The 13,175-nt window shown below is 39.4% G+C and overlaps 1 long non-coding RNA gene across 1 annotated transcript in view; it reads right to left on the bottom strand.

Moving 5' to 3' along the window:
- Positions 1 to 1,049: 1,049 nt before the first annotated feature.
- The window catches only part of LOC109023261 (uncharacterized), a 59,034-nt gene continuing 46,908 nt past the window's right edge, over positions 1,050 to 13,175 (bottom strand). Inside the window, exons 4-5 of the long non-coding RNA XR_008671550.2 lie at positions 1,939 to 1,993; positions 1,050 to 1,475 (exon numbers count right to left, since the gene is read on the bottom strand). This is a non-coding gene — a long non-coding RNA (uncharacterized lncRNA). The remainder of the gene's footprint in view (positions 1,476 to 1,938; positions 1,994 to 13,175) is intronic.

Raw genomic sequence — 13,175 nt, 5'->3', positions numbered from 1 at the left:
GGGTCCCTGTAGTGGGTAGAAGGCCAACATTTCCACCTCTTAGCCTCTAACACATCTATTCCCAATCCCAAGCTCCATTTCTCCCTTTCCTCTGTTCACAAAGTTCATTCTCTGGACTGAGAACTTGGAAGAGAGATGCAGGATTCAGTTTTGAATTGCGTATATCTCGTGAAATAATCTTGGTATAACAAGTGAACTATTTAAATTCTTAGCACCTGTCTGGACATTTATTTCATTTCATATACCAGTCCATATCCAGTAACAAAGTATTGAAATCCTGTAACCATTTATTCTTCTCTTATCTGCTATAGAAAATATCTCCCCAACCTCCGCCAAAGAAGCTGGTTACTTAAATTGCATTTCATACTTCCCTCCCTGGACTACCCACCACCACTTAGGAATACATCTGCCACAAAGCTCCAGCGCTGCTGCATCAGATAGATAACAGGACGAGAAGAGGAGGGCCAGCATAAAATGGCCCTTCTCTTTTGGGTATTAGGTTCCAGACACTTGACAGGTTCCCTAAGGATTGCTAGGCAGATTCTGCTGCTTACTTTCAGTATCAAGGAGCAGGCTTGGCCCGGGTCCATAATCCCTAGAATGAGGAACTCTACCATCATGGCTGGAGAGCATCTCAGGTGCTGAGCCAAATTATACTGTGTTTCTCTAGACATAGGAATTAACCAGAGTTAAAGTCTTATCTTTGTAAAGTAAAAACCAGATGAACTACAAGTTCAGATACTCCCACTCGCCGTAATATGCACTGAATTTTGTATGCAGAATGGGTTCACTTAAGTTCTCTATGATCTTATCACTTAACGGATAACATGCTTGTGAACCCCAAAAATCTGAGACAGGTCTCAGCTAATTTAGAAAGTTTATTTTGCCAAGATTGAGGATGCATGCCCAGGACACAGCCTCAGGAGGTCCTGAAGACATGTGTCAAAGGTGATCAGAGCACAGTTTGGTTTTATAAATTCTAGGGAGACATGAGACATCAATCAACATATACAAGATAAACATTGGCTCAGTCTGGAAAGGCGGGACAACTCAAAGCAAACGCGGGAGGACTCAAAGTGGGGAGGGGGCTTCCAGGTCATAGGCAGATAAGGGACAGATGGTTGCATTCTTTTGAGTTTCTGATTAGCCTTTCCAAAGAAGGCAACCAGATATGCATTTATCTCAGTGAGCAGAGGGGTGACTTTGAATAGAATGGGAGGCAGGTTGGCCCTAAGCAGTTCCCAGCTTGACTTTTCCCTTTAGCTTAGTGATTTGGGGGCCCCAAGATTTATTTTCTTTTCAAATTTCCCCCTTTTTCTTTTTAAAAATCTTTTGGAGAAAGGACTTTAGAAGAAAATGAGTCTCTGGTCTCACATTTTCTCTGATCTTTCATGTTTAGGATGGTTTATTCCTAGACAGGTAGGTCCCGAGTTATTACGAAAGCTCATTTTCAGCAGGTTGTGAAGTCTTATATTCTATGAAGAGAAAATAGGGGGAGGAAGGGAGAAAAGCAACATCAAACTAAATAACAATCCTGGGAAATCAATATAGGCCACATTACTATGAAGTCCATATATCAGTAGGCAAGTATGAAAGTGGCTTATGTATGTAAACAGGTTGCTGTTACTTTCTTCTGAAGTTTAGTTGTCTAGCTTCAGTTCACAGGGCTTTACAAAAGCACAGCTTAGTTTTTGGTGGTTCCAAATTAGGAAAAATGAGGGAAAAAAAGAAGGAAAAAATGGAAAACATTATTTTGCAGGCTTGTAGCCAAGAAAAATTAGAATTCAGTCCAAACTGTAGAAAATAATAAAAATTGAAAAACATTAGACAAGACTAGAATCTAACAACAGGTGTTGTATTCATCCATTTTCATGCTGTTGATAAAGACATACCCAAGACTGGGTAATTTATAAAGAAAAAGGGGTTTAATGGACTCACAGTTTCATGTGGTTGGGGATGTCTCACAATCATGGCAGAAGGCAAAAGTCATGTCCTACATGGCGGCAGACAAGAGAAAATTAGAACAAAGCAAAAGGGATTTCCACTTATAAAACCATCAGATCTCATGAGACTTATTCACTACCATGAGAACAGTATGGGGGAAACTGCCCCCCACAACATGATTCAATTATCTCCCACCAGGTCCTTCCCACAACATGTGGGAATTATGGGAGCTAAAATTCAAGATGAGATTTGGGTGGGGACACAGCCAAACCATATTAAGTGTACTATAGTTTTTGAAATATAATTTTTCTCTCTCCAGTTTTCTATTTTTACAAAAGACAAATCATGGTAGGACTGATTTGCTTTATTATACTTGGCTTGATTATTTGTATATAGTGCAGCAAGAATAATTATTTATTTTTTACATAGGCTTTTAAATTGGCTTTGATGGAATTTTGTTCCATAGAAGGAATCTCACATAAGACTTTTTTAAAGCTGAGCCCAGCCATGGATTTGGACCATCAAATACTTATGAGTTGGGTGAATTCCTCTCTTCTTCAGGTTCCAAGATAAACTTGGGGCTCCTGAGCCTGTCAGAAAGTGACATTCTTTACTTACCACAGGTCAGGAACCCTGTACAGGGACTGTGTAGACAAAGATATAAGGCCAGTTTTCCCAAGGGGCTTATATTGGCTCCATAAGTCAAGTTTGATTCCTTAAAGGAAAGCACACCATTCCAGTCAAAGCCTTGGTAAAATAACCAGTTTCTCCAATTGTGTCCTGTTACAAATGAAAACAGATTCTTATTGTACTTATGCAAATAACTATTATCATAAATTAAGAATACTCACAGGCCAGGTGCAGTGGCTCACACCTGTAATCCCAGCACTTTGGGATGCCGAGGCGAGTGGATCACAAGATCAGGAGTTTGAGACCAGCCTGGCCAGTATGGTGAAACCCCGCCTCTACTAAAAATATAAAAATTAGCCAGGCGTGGTGGTGGGTGCCTGTAGTCCTAGCTACTCGGGAGGCTGAGGCACCAGAATTGCCTGAACCCAAGAGGCGGAGGTTGCAGTGAGCTGAGATCGTGTGATTGCTCTCCAGCCTGGGTGACAGAGAAAGCCTCCATCTCAAAAAAAAAAAAAAAAAAAAAAAAAAGAATATTCACAAATAGTTCCCAAATTATGTAGAAATCAGGTAGAGAGAAACAAAGGGAATATACTTTATTCAATTGTTAAAAGCTGTAAATAGCTTAAAAGTCTTTTTGACTCTGAAAAACAAAACAAAGGATCAGCAACGTTTTATTCTATTAGTTTAGTCCATGCAGTTAATTCCTATTCTGTTTGATATTCAGGAGCATTTCAACTCTGTATGAGCCCTGAAAGTTTCTCCTCTATTCTGATGTCACAGTCTTCAAAGCTATCAGAAAACTGCATTGAAGAGCACCTGTTAAGAGTTTTATAGCTGATTATAAAACCACCTTCTAAAGAGGACCAAAACAAGAAGGGCAGCCATAGTCAAAGACACAATTGACAAGGAAATTTGTTACCTCTGTGTCACACAATAATTTAACATAACAATTATAATTATTACTGATAACATACACTAAGTCATATCAGAATTATAGGAGTTTCCCATAATTTTGGAACACATACCAGCAACATATTTATACAAATACGGCCCAAAGAAAAACCAAATACCATTTCATATTTGACAATGCTTCCTGTATAATCTGTATCAAATAAGCCAAACATGTCATTTTTTGACTTTAGGGATCCTATTAATAATATCTTAAAGGATTAATTAGGTCAGAAATGACATAATGTGTAATTTTATTTTGGAAAGTTCGTCAAATATCAAAGGTTTAAAATACTTGATACCAGGCCAGGCATGGTGGCTCATTCCTGTAATCCCAGCACTTTGGGAGGCCAAGGTGAGTGGGTCACCTGAGGTCAGGAGTTTGAGACCAGCCTGGCTAATATGGTGAAACCCCATCTCCACTAAAAATACAAAAAATTAGCCAGGTGTGGTGGTGCACTTCTGTAGTCCCAGCTACTTGGAAGGCTGAGGCGGGAGAATCGCTTGAACACAGGAGGCAGAGGTTGCAGTGAGCTGAGATCATGCCATTGCACTCCAACCTGGGCAACAGAGCGAGACTCCATTTTAAAAAGTAGTAATAATAATAATAAATAAATAAATAAATAAATAAAACACTTGATATCACAAAATGGGATTACAGGCCATTGTAAAGTAAGTCATTCATTTAACCAAAGTGATAACTCAAGGATTTCAAAAAAGAGAAAACCTTCATTCTTTGAGAGAGAAGACTTAATTTTCCAAATAATAAGCCCTAATAAAAACAGCATGAAGCCAATTAAATTTGTTTTTCAAATTTTACCCATATGCTAGTCTTCCAGAGGTGTGACTTTGACATTAATGGTTAATTTGTAGAGAAACTGAACTTATTTTATCTCTTAAAATCGGCCCTCACAATCTCACATGCCCACCTCTTCCACAATAGTCCATGGGCCTTGTGGAGTTGAATGGCTTTAATTTCTGGGCCTGTGTCTCAAGAATGTAGTTTATTTTGATTGGCATCTTCTATGGGGCCTGAAGATGAGGCTTTAATTGTTGTCAGTGTTTAAGAGTTAGCAAGGGATGGCCGAATAGGAACTGCTCCAGTCTACAGCTCCCAGTGTGAGTGACGCAGAAGATGGGTATTTCTGCATTTCCAACTGAGGTACAAGCTTCATCTCACTGGGACTTGTTGGACAGTGGGTGCAGCCCACGTGAGTGTGAGCCAAAGAAGGGCGGGGTATCGCCTCACCCTGGAAGCACAAGGGTTCGGAGAATTCCCTTTCCTAGCAAAGGGAAGCCGTGACAGACGGTACCTGGAAAATCGGGACACTCCCACCCTAATACTGCGCTTTTCCAATGGTCTTAGCAAACGGCACACCAGGAGATTATATCCCATGCCTGGCTTGGAGGGTCCCACGCCCATGAAGCCTTGCTCACTGCTAACACAGCAGTCTGAGATTGAACTGCAAGGTGGCAGTGAGGCTGAGGGAGGGGCGTCTGCAATTGCTGAGGCTTGACTAGGTAAACAAAGCAGCCGGGAAGCTTGAACTGGGTGGAGCCCACTGCAGCTCTAGGAGGCCTGCCTGCCTCTGTAGACTCCACCTCTGGGGTCAGGGCACGGCTGAACAAAAGGCAGCAGAAACTTCTGCAGACTTAAACATCCCTGTCTGACAGCTTTGAAGAGAGTAGTGGTTCTCCCAGCACGGAGTTTGAGATTTGAGAACTGACAGACTGCCTCCTCAAGTGGGTCCCTGACCCCCGAATAGCCTAACTGGGAGACACCTCCCAGTAGGGGCCGACTGACACCTCATACAGCCGGGTGCCCCTCTGAGACGAAGCTTCTAGAGGAAGGATCAGGCAGCAACATTTGCTGTTCTGCAGCCTCTGCTAGTGATACCCCGGCAAACAGGGTCTGGAGAGGACCTCCAGCAAACTCCAACAGACCTGCAGCTGAGGGTCCTGACTGTTAGAAGGAAAACTAACAAACAGAAAGGAATAGGATCAACATCAACAAAAAGGACATCCACACCAAAACCCCATCTGTAGATCACCATCATCAAAGACCAAAGGTAGATAAAACCACAAAGATGGGGAGAAACCAGAGCAGAAAAGCTGAAAATTCTAAAAGTCAGAGCACCTCTTCTCCTCCAAAAGAATGCAGCTCCTCACCAGCAATGGAACAAAGCTGGACGGAGAATGACTTTGACAAGTTGACAGAAGTAGGCTTCAAAAGATCAGTAATAACAAACTTCTCCGAGCTAAAGGAGGATGTTCAAACCCATTGCAAAGAAGCTAAAAACATTGAAAAAAGATTAGACGAATGGATAACTAGAATAAACAGCGTAGCGAAGACCTTAAATGACCTGATGGAGCTGAAAACCATGGCACAAGAACTATGTGATGCATGCATAAGCTTCAGCAGCTGATTAGATCAAATGGAAGAAAGGGTATCAGTGACTGAAGATCAAATGAATGAAATGAAGTGAGAAGAGAAGTTTAGAGAAAAAAAGAGTTAAAAGAAACGAACAAATCCTCCAAGAAATATGGGACTATGTGAAAAGACCAAATCTTCATCTCATTGGTGTACCTGAAAGTGACGGGGAGAACCAAGTTGGAAAACGCTCTTCAGGATATTATCCAGGAGAACTTCCCCAACCTAGCAAGGCAGGCCAACATTGAAATTCAGGAAATACAGAGAATGCCATAAAGATACTCCTTGAGAAGAGCAACCCCAAGACACATAATTGTCAGATTCACCAAGGTTGAAATGACAGAAAAAATGTTAAGGGCAGCCAGAGAGAAAGGTTGGGTTACCCACAAAGGGAAGCCCATCAGACTAACAGCGGACTTCTCAGCAGAAACTCTACAAGCCAGAAGAGAGTGGGGCCAATATTCAACATTCTTAAAATAATTTTCAACCCAGAATTTCATATCCAGCCAAACTTCATAGGTGAAGGAGAAATAAAATCCTTTATAGACAAGCAAATGCTGGTGTCACCACCAGCCTTACAAGAGCTCCTGAAGGAAACACTAAACATGAAAAAGAACAACTGGTACCAGCCACTGCAAAAACATGCCAAATTGTAAAGACCATTGATGCTAGGAAGAAACTGCATCAACTAACGAGCAAAATAACCAGCTAACATCATAATGACAGGATCAAATTCACATATAACAATATTAACCTTAAATGTAAATGGGCTAAATGCCCCAATTAAAAGACACAGACTGGCAAATTCGATAATGAGTCAAGACCCATCATCAGTGTGCTGTATTCAGGAGACCCATCTCATGTGCAGAGACACACATAGGCTCAAAATAAAGGGATGGAGGAAGATCTACCAAGCAAATGGAAAGCAAAAGAAAAACGGGGGTTGCAATCCCAGTCTCTGATAAAACAGACTTTAAGCCAACAAAGATCAAAAGAGACAAAGGCGGCCATTACATAATGGTAAAGGGATCAATTCAACAAGAAGAGATAACTATCCTAAATATATATGCACCCAATACAGGAGCACCTAGCTTCATAAAGCAAGTCCTTAGAGACCTACAAAGAGACTTAGACTTCCACACAATAATAATGGGAGACTTTAACACTCCACTGTCAACATTAGACAGATCAATGAGACAGAAAGTTAACAAGGATATCCAGGACTTTAACTCAGCTCTGCACCAAGCAGACCTAATAGACTTCTACAGAACTCTCCACCCCAAATCAACAGAATATACATTCTTCTCAGCACCACTTGGCACTTATTCCAAAATTGACCACATAGTTGGAAGTAAAGCACTCCTCAACAAATGTAAAAGAACAGAAATTATAACAAACTGTCTCTCAGACCACAGTGCAATCAAATTAGAACTCAGGATCAAGAAACTCACTCAAAACCGCTCAACTACATGGAAACTGAACAACCTGCTCCTGAATGGCTATTGAGTAAATAACTAAGTGAAAGCAGAAATAAAGATGTTCTTTGAAACCAATGAGAACAAAGACACGACGTACCAGAACCTCTGGGACACATTTAAAGCAGTGTGTAGAAGGAAATTTATAGCACTACATGCCCACAAGAGAAAGCAGGAAAGATCTAAAATTGACACCCTAACATCACAACGAAAAGAACTAGAGTAGCAAGAGCAAACACATTCAAAAGCTAGCAGAAGGCAAGAAATAACTAAGATCAGAGCCAGAACTGAAGGAGACAGAGACATGAAAAACCCTTCAAAAAATCAATGAATCTAGGAGCTGGTTTTTTGAAAAGATCAACAAAATTGATAGACCACTAGCAAGACTAATAAAGAAGAAAAGAGAGAAGAATCAAATAGACTCAATAAAAAATGATAAAAGGGATGTCACCACCAATCCCACAGAAATACAAATGACCATCAGAGAATACTATAAACACCTCTATGCAAATAAACTAGAAAATCTACTTTCCTGGACACATACACCCTCCCAAGACTAAACCAGGAAGAAGTTGAATCCCTGAATAGACCAATAACAGGCTCTGAAATTGAGGCAATAATAGCCTACCAACCAAAAAAAGTCCAGGACAAGATGGATGCACAGCCGAATTCTACCAGAGGTACAAAGAGGAGCTGGTACCATTCCTTCTGAAACTATTCCAATCAACAGAAAACAAGGGAATTCTCCCTAACTCATTTTATGAGGCCAGCATCATCCTGATACCATAGCCTGGCAGAGACACAACAAAAAAAGAGAATTATAGACCAATATCCCTGATGAACATTGAAGCGAAAATGCTCAATAAAATACTAGCAAACTGAATCCAGCAGCACATTAAAAAGCTTATCCATCATGATCAAGTTGGCTTCATCCCTGGGATGCATGGCTGGTTTAACATATGCAAGTCAATAAATGTAATCAATTATATAAACAGAACCAAAGACAAAAACCACATGACTGGGGCTGGGCGCAGTGGCTCACGCCTGTAGTCCCAACACTTTGGGAGGCCAAGGCGGGCAGATCACGAGGTCAGGAGATTGAGACCATCCTGGCTAACATGGTGAAACCCCATCTCTACTAAAAATACAAAAAATTAGCTGGGTGTGGTGGTGGGTGCCTGTAGTTGCAGCTACTCGGGAGGCTGAGGCAGGAGAATGGCGTGAACCTGGGAGGCAGAGCTTGCAGTGAGCCAAGATCACGCCACTGCACTCCAGCCTGGGCGACAAAGCGAGACTCTGTCTCAAAAACAAAAACCAAAAAAAAAGCCCCACATGATTATCTCAATAGATGCAGAAAAAGCATTCAACAGCCCTTCATGCTAAAAACTCTCAATAAAGTAGGTATTGATGGGACGTATCTCAAAATAATCAGAGCTATTTATGACAAACCCACAGCCAATATCATACTGAATGGGCAAAAACTGGAAGCATTCCCTTTGAAAATTGGCACAAGACAGGGATGCCCTCTCTCACCACTCCTATTCAACATAGTGTTGGAAGTTCTGACCAGGGCAATCAGGCAGGAGAAAGAAATAAAGGGTATTCAGTTAAGAAAAGAGGAAATCAAATTGTCCCTGATTGCAGATGACATGATTGTATATTTAGAAAACCCCATCGTCTCAGCCCAAAATCTCCTTAAGCTGATAAGTAACTTTAGCAAAGTCTCAGGATACAAAATCAATGTGCAAAAATCACAAGCATTCCTATACACCAATAAGAGACAAACAGAGAGCCAAATCATGAGTGAACTCCCATTCACAATTACTTCAAAGAGAATAAAATACCTAGGAATCCAACTTACAAGGGACGTGAAGGACCTCTTCAAGGAGAACTACAAACCACTGCTCAACAAAATAAAAGAGGACACAAACAAATGGAAGAACATTCCATGCTCACAGATAGGAAGAGTCAGTATCATGAAAATGGCCATACTGCCCAAGATAATTTATAGATTCAATGCCATCCCCATCAAGCTACCAATGACTTTTTTCACAGAATTGGAAAAAACTACTTTAAAGTTCATATGGAACCAAAAAAGAGCCCACATTGCCAAGGCAATCATAAGCCAGAAGAACAAGGCTGGAGGCATCACGCTACCTGACTTCAAACTATACTACAAGGCTACAGTAACCAAAACAGCATGGTACTGGTACCAAAACAGAGATATAGACCAATGGAACAGAACAGAGCCCTCAGAAATACCACCACATATCTACAACCATCTGATCTTTGACAAACCTGACAAAAACAAGAAATGGGGAAAGGATTCCCTATTTAATAAATGGTGCTGGGAAAACTGGCTAGCCATATGTAGAAAGCTGAAACTGGATCCCTTCCTTACACCTTAAACCAAAATTAATTCAAGATGGATTAAATACTTAAATGTTAGGCCTAAAACCATAAAAACCCTAGAAGAAAACCTAGGCAATACCATTCAGGACATAGGCATGGGCAAGGACTTCATGACTAAAATACCAAAAGCAATGGCAACAAAAGCCAAAATTGGCAAATGGGATCTAATTAAACTAAACAGCTGCTGCACAGCAAAAGAAACTACCATCAGAGTGAACAGGCAACCTACAGAACGGGAGAAAATTTTTTACAATCTACCCATCTGAAAAAAGGCTAGCATCCAGAATCTACAAAGAACTTAAACAAATTTACAAGAAAAAATCAAACAACCCCATCAAAAAGTGGGCAAAGGATATGAACAGACACTTCTCAAAAGAAGACATTTTTGCAGCCAACAGACACATGAAAAAATGCTCATCATCACTGGCCATCAGAGAAATGCAAATCAAAACCACAATGAGATACCATCTCACACCAGTTAGAATGATGATCATTAAAAAGTCAGGAAAACAACAGGTTCTGCTGAGGATGTGGAGAAATAGGAACACTTTTACACTGTTGGTGGGACTGTAAACTAGTTCAACCATTGTGGAAGACAGTGTGGTAATTCCTCAAGGATCTAGAACTAGAAATACCATTTGACCCAGCCATCCCATTACTGGGTATATACCCAAAGGATTATAAATCATGCTACTATAAAGACACACGCACACGTATGTTTATTGCGGCACTATTCACAATAGCAAAGACTTGGAACCAACCCACATGTCCATCAGTGATAGACTGGGTTAAGAAAATGTGACACATATACACCATGGAATACTATGAAGCCATAAAAAAGGATGAGTTCATGTCCTTTGTAGGGAGATAGATGAAGCTGGAAACCATCATTCTGAGCAAATTATTGCAAGGACAGAAAACCAAACACTGCATGTTCTCACTCATAGGTGGGAATTGAACAATGAGAACACTTGGACACAGGGTGGGGAACACCACAAACTGGGGCCTGTTGTACAGTCGATGGATGGGGGAGGGATAGCATTAAGAGAAATACTTAATGTAAATGACGAGTTAATGGGTGCAGCACACCAACTTGGCACATGTATACATATGTAACAAACCTGAATGTTGTGCACATGTACCCTAGAACTTAAAGGATAATAATTTTAAAAAGGGCAAAAAAAAAAAAAAAAAAAAAGATTTAGCAAGACTTGGTGTCCTTTTTAGACCCAAGTGTCAAAGCCCTGTAACTTAATGTCACAAGTACTTTAAAATCACATACAGAAAGATACATGGATGTAAGAACCTCAATTTAAAAAAAAAATTAATCTCAGTTTTTTCCTAAGCAAAGCAAAACTTTAATAATAATGATATAGAAATTATTTTAATAAAATGTAAAATTTGTTAGGCCAGTTACCAAAAGGAAAAAGACCTTCCGCAATGTACATAATATTATTTTGTAAGAAAACATTTCCTTTACATCTTTAAGAAAGTATTGTTAGCGTCAGGCTACAACAAACAGATCTTGAAGAAAAAAAAATATGAGCTGAAAATGAGTTGAAGGAGATTGTTATTATTTCATGCCTTTTAAAAGGGGAGAGAAAACCAGAAACAGTGAGATGCACTAAACATTACACTTTGGGTTAAAAAATTAAAATCTCTTATAATTTATTAAGAGTAAATCAATCCCTTTAGGGAATTTTATTGTTCTAATCAATTCTTTAGTGTACAAGTGTTTTTTTTTTACATCAAGCCCAATCTCTAGAAAGACCATTATAATTTCCCTTTAATTATAGATAACTTGATCATATAAATTTTTTTTTAATAAAACCTTTTATTGTGACTTACACAGACCATTAATGATATGTTTGGACTTTCTGGTTTGTCCTGAACATTCCTCTTTCTTAAACAACCAGTCATTTCATTCTAGGTCTAAATTTACCATACAAGATTCTGTAACTGCCCAAGGGGTTCACTTTATCTGCTGCCTAGACAGAGTCAATTTATCAAGACAGGGCAATTGTAATAAAGAGTAATTAATGCAGAGCTGGCTGTGCAGGAGACCAGAATGTTATTATTACTCAAATCAGTCTCCCTGACAACTCTGGTATTTGTGTTTTTAAAGTTAATTTGGTGGGTGGGGGATGGGGACAGTGAATTGGGAGTGCTGATTGGTTGGCTTGGGGATGAAATCATAGGGAGTCCAGGCTGTTCTCATCTGCTGAGTCAGTTCCTGGGTGGGAGCCACAGAACTGGTTGGCAGGTCCAGGTGGGGCCATCTGGTTGTTAAAAATGCAAAAACCTGAAAAGACACCTCAAAAGGATGATCTTAGGTTCACAATAGTGACGTTACCTTCAAGAGTAATTGGGGAAGTTGTAAATCTAATGACCTGTGGAATAATGGTGGGTAATATTTAGAATTCCAGCCCCTCTCATCTTGACTTGGTGGCTGGTGGCCTTTCATTTGTTTTATAAGAACAGTTTAGCCTTTTGGGGAGGGCTATTATATAAACTATACACTAAATCCCTTCCCAAAGCTAGTTTGGCTTATGCCCAGGAATGAACAAGGACAGTTTAGAGGTTAGAAGCAAGATGGGGTCAGTTAGGTCTGATATCTTTCATTGTCATAATTTTCTCAGTTATGATTTTTACAAAATGGCTTCAATGCTTTCTCATGTAAAATTATTTCTTTTTAAGCTTTCTTACCAAAAAATACCTATTTATCTCATACCGTTCTTTACATTTCCCCTATTTCCTGGTTCCTTTAAACTTGTTTTATACATAACCTTTAAATAAGCTTTTAATTAGACGAAAATTGTTCACCTTTTTAAAAAGGACACTTTTTTTTAGAAAGAATGTTTTCCTACAATATATTTTTATTGGAAAATACCCAAATGATGAAATATCATTTAATTTAACTTTAGATTCTAAATTATGACATTTGTCTACAAGCATTTATCCCATTATATTTACCTAATTATTTTATTTTATTCATTTACCTAGATTATTTATGAAAACTATGATAGTCATCATTTAAAGTTATGAAACTCGCCATTACAAAATTCTAACTGAGGCAGTGAAAAATATATGACCTAACTTACTCCATCTTGCTTCTAACCTCCAAGCTTGTCCTTATTCATTCCTGGACTTTGGGAGGAACTTATAGTTTAGCTTTGAAACAAAGATGGTAACAGTCCTTTCCCAAAACAAATCTCCTTACTGCCTGTGGACTATGCTGCCTAAAGCCACAAGATTAGAAGTTATGTTAGTTTTACTAAATAATTCAAGATGTAGTTATTTCCATTAAACCAATATCAATGTCTTATTTATTAAAG

Source organism: Gorilla gorilla, chromosome 15 (assembly GCF_029281585.2).
Source record: "Gorilla gorilla gorilla isolate KB3781 chromosome 15, NHGRI_mGorGor1-v2.1_pri, whole genome shotgun sequence".
Classification (NCBI taxonomy): Eukaryota; Metazoa; Chordata; class Mammalia; order Primates; family Hominidae; genus Gorilla; species Gorilla gorilla.
Note: the sequence above shows the minus strand (reverse complement) of the source record. Positions and strands in the feature narration are given on the sequence as shown.